The following is a 4,287-nucleotide window of genomic DNA, read 5'->3' on the forward strand; positions in this document are numbered from 1 at the left end:
TTAGCTCCAAGAAAAAAAAATTCTAAATACAGTATTTGAAACTGTACCTTTGTGTGTGCTAATTATTCAAGTTCATAGAGTCCCTGACTTGCTATACATCCTAGGTATTCAGTGTATAGGTACATGTGTGTGTTCATGTTCATATCTATGTATAGCTAAACGCATATATACAAACATATATTTGTTTTTCTTTTTTATATATTTAATAGCTGATGGCCCGGCGTTGCCCGGGTATGTATTTGGCTGGTGTTGGCTCTGCCCACGTTTTCTAACTCTAACACACAATTACTTAGTTTGTGAGCTAGGCGGTCTTTGGCATCAATAATTTGCATTGAAATGAAACAAATCTGATTGGCTGTTTTGGCCCCACCCCCTTTTCTGAATTTGAACCCCAGTCACCCAATGACCAACTGTTCCAGGTTTGAGGCTTGTGCCATTAACCGTGCAAGAATGGCAGCAATGAAATATTTCCCTTGAATATCAATAAGTGAATTTTGATTGGCTTTTGTAGGCTCCGCCCACTTTTCTGAATATTAATCCCAGTCACCCAGTGACCAACTGTGCAAAGTTTGAGAACCCTGCCATTACCAGTGTAAGAAATAAGAATGGCTGCAGTTTACATTTTCTGCCCACTTTTTGCTTATGGGGACAAAAAGTATCCTATAAGTCAGTGATGGCTAACCTTTCAGAGGCCGAGTGCCCAAACTGTGACCTAACATTGACTTATCACCGAATTCCAATGGGGGTTTTGCACCGAAAAATGGGCGTGGCTATGACATTGTATGGGCGGAGCTAACATAATGATGTAACAACAAGGCATAAGAAAGCAGTGTTTCTGACATGATGTGGTGAAACGAGGATTCGCATCATGGGTGTGCAGAAACTGTGTGATGCTATTTATTAGTATACCCGACGTAACCCCAAAGCAGCAAATATAGCCAACTATGACCATTAAATAATAAATGCAGCAACAGTTACCCCAGACACCAGAAAATAAACGCAATGTGGGCAACATTTCAGCAGAAAATAACGCAATGTGGGCAACATTTCAGCAGAAAATAACGCAATGTGGGCAACATTTCAGCAGAAAATTACGCAATGTGGGCAACATTTCAGCAGAAAATAATGCCGTGGGCAACATTTTAGCAGAAAATAAGCAGTGGGCAACATTTTTGCAGACAATAAACACAGTGGGCAGCATTTCAGCAGAAAATAAACGCAGTGGGCCACATTTTACCAGAAAATAACGCAATGTGGGCAACATTTCAGTAGAAAATTACGCAATGTGGGCAACATTTCAGCAGAAAATAATGCCGTGGGCAACATTTTAGCAGAAAATAAGCAGCGGGCAACATTTTAGCAGACAATAAACACAGTGGGCAGCATTTCAGCAGAAAATAACGCAATGTGGGCAACATTTCAGTAGAAAATAAACGCAGTGGGCCACATTTCAGCAGAAAATAAATGCAGTGGGCCACATTTCATGTTGGTAACATTTCGGCAGAAAAGCACGCAATGTGGGCAACATTTCAGCAGAAAATAAGCAGTGGGCAACATTTCAGCTAAAAATAAACGCAATGTGGGCAACATTTCACCAGAAAATAAACGCAGTGGGCCACATTTCAGCAGAAAATAAATGGAGTTGGCCACATTTCATTTTCAACTTTTGCATTTATAATATTAGTGAGATACCAGTATATTTATATACATATGTATATATATATATATATATATATATATATATATATATATATATATATATATATATATATATATATATATATATCACGCTCCCCTCATCATAATCAGTGTGCGCTCAGGATGCACCAGCGCACGCACATTGATTATGACAAGAGGGGCACGCGGTCACAGAGCTGATCCAACATACAACGCATGTGCGGCTACTTGGTCAAACCCTGCCCAAAGGCTTACAATCTAGATGGGGAATTTTCGTGGGAAGTCCTAGTTTCAGGGAAACGGTATGTGAGCAGGGGAGCGGAGGACACATGGAGACAGAAGGGGACACATGGGGGGAACACATGGGGGTACACATGATGTAAAAGGGGGACCCAATAACTAGGGAAGAACATCTACAAGATGCCCCTGCACGCATAGTTTTTTTTCCACTGGTTTTTGCCCTCTACACCTAGGTGTGTCTTATAGTCCAGAGGGTGTTATTTGCTGCAAAGTATGGTACTATGTACAGTACAGTAACATAGTTAACCTCCTTAGCGGTAACCCCGTGTGTGACACGGGGTAAGCCGCCGGAGGGTGCCGCTCAGGCCCTGCTGGGCCGATTTGCTTAATTTTTTTTTTGCTGGACGCAGCTAGCACTTTGCTAGCTGCGCCAGCACCCCGATCGCCGCCGCCGCGCGCCCGATCGCCGCTATCCGGTGCGGCGCGCGGCCCCCCCCCCCCCCCAGACCCCGAGCGCTGCCTGGCCAATCAGTGCCAGGCAGCGCCGAGGGGTGGATCGGGTCTCCCAATGACGTCCCGACGTTGCTGACGTCGGTGACGTCATCCCGCCCCGTCGCCATGGCGACGGGGGAAGCCCTCCAGGAAATCCCGTTCTTTGAACGGGATTTTCTGATCGCCTATCGCCGGAGGCGATCGGCGGGGCTGGGGGGATGCCGCTGAGCAGCGGCTATCATGTAGCGAGCCCTCGGCTCGCTACATGATAAAAAAAAAAAAAATAATAAAAAAAACTGTTGCGCTTCCCCCTGGCGGTATTTTTCATACCGCCAAGGGGGTTAATGAAGAGGAAACACATCAAAGCAAAACAAACTTTATTACTACATATACTATATACAGTATACTACAAAGCTCAGACAAGTGGAAACACAAGGTAAATGGGGAACAAACAATGTTACAGCAGGATGGCACAGAGCAGTGTACTACAAATTAGTATAACTTGCATGAGCAAAGCAAAAGAAGTCCTTGGTAACATCATACAAACATTGCGGATCGTCTTGGTAGTAAACCTGAGGCCTGCATGAGGGCAATTGCCGAGGAGGTTGGTATGGGAGTTGTGACAGTGCGCTGTACATTCCCCTGCAAACATGGGTCCACCAGTCCAGGAGGGGGCATATGGCACTGTGTACCAGAGATGAATAATAACAATTTTTTTATACATACATGGGGCTTCCTCCAGCCCCCTCCGACCTGATCGCCCCCTTGGCGCCATCATCCGCCTTCTTGATCTTCCGTAAGGGATCCTGGTATCTTTGGTCAGATGGGGCCTGTCGGTGCATGTGCAGTGTGGCTGTGCGCGCTCCCTCGTCTCCCACGGCCAGGAAAGCTCTGCGCTTGCACAACAGTACTGTGCAGGTGCAGAAAGCCCCCTGCGATAGGCTAAAAGGCTGTTTCTTTTATAGATATACATATGCATAGCTCCCAACTGTCCCTTTTTTCGGAGGGACAGTCCTTTTTGGAAGCCCTGTCCCTCTTTCCTCCTCATTTGTCCCTCTTTCAGGACTTTGTCCCTCTTTCTATGTAAATATATATATTTCTATTAAAAAATGTGTTTGATTGACTCTAAACTTTATTCCCATCCTTTAAATTAATATATTACTAATTTTAAAATGTTAATATGAAGGAAAATGAACCAGGATAGAAAGGACCAGTGTGGTTTGAATTATAAAACAACATATTTTTCTTATGAAATCTTTATGGTATGCGTGACTAGAGGCGTTGTGAGGGTGTGGCGAGGGGTGTGGCAGAGGCATGGCTTAATTGTCCCTTTTTCTCATCTCAAAAAGTTGGGAGGTATGCATATGCACAGAAGGAGATACTGGTTGCGTGGCAGTTGGAAACAGCTGTTGTTTCCCACAATGCAACAAGGTTTACAGGCAGCAAACTGTCAGGACCTTGGTAATGACATCACACTGTGGGTTGGTTTTCACCACAATATCAGCCATACAGACCACCCAGATGATTTATTTGAGAAAAGGCAAAGATTTTCTATGGGAAAGGGGGTATCAGCTACTGATTGGGATGAAGTTTAATCCGGGGTTACAGTTCCTCTTTAATCTGAGCTATGTCGGCTTGAGTAGTATCCTGCTGCCACAGTTCACTTGCAATGCATTTCCCACAGTTATCAAAATTGCCCTCCTGCCTCTGTAGCGATTGCATTGCTCTGTGGGGTGCAATAGAAGTGTATCCCAGCAAAATAAATTCAAATGTGCTATCTTCAACATGACATGCTCATGAACACTGGCAGAAGGATGTGGCTAGCGTGGGGAAAAAGACAACACATTGGAAGTAGAGAGGAGCTGGCTGCCCAGAAGG

This window comes from Hyperolius riggenbachi, chromosome 11 (genome assembly GCF_040937935.1).
Source record: "Hyperolius riggenbachi isolate aHypRig1 chromosome 11, aHypRig1.pri, whole genome shotgun sequence".
Classification (NCBI taxonomy): Eukaryota; Metazoa; Chordata; class Amphibia; order Anura; family Hyperoliidae; genus Hyperolius; species Hyperolius riggenbachi.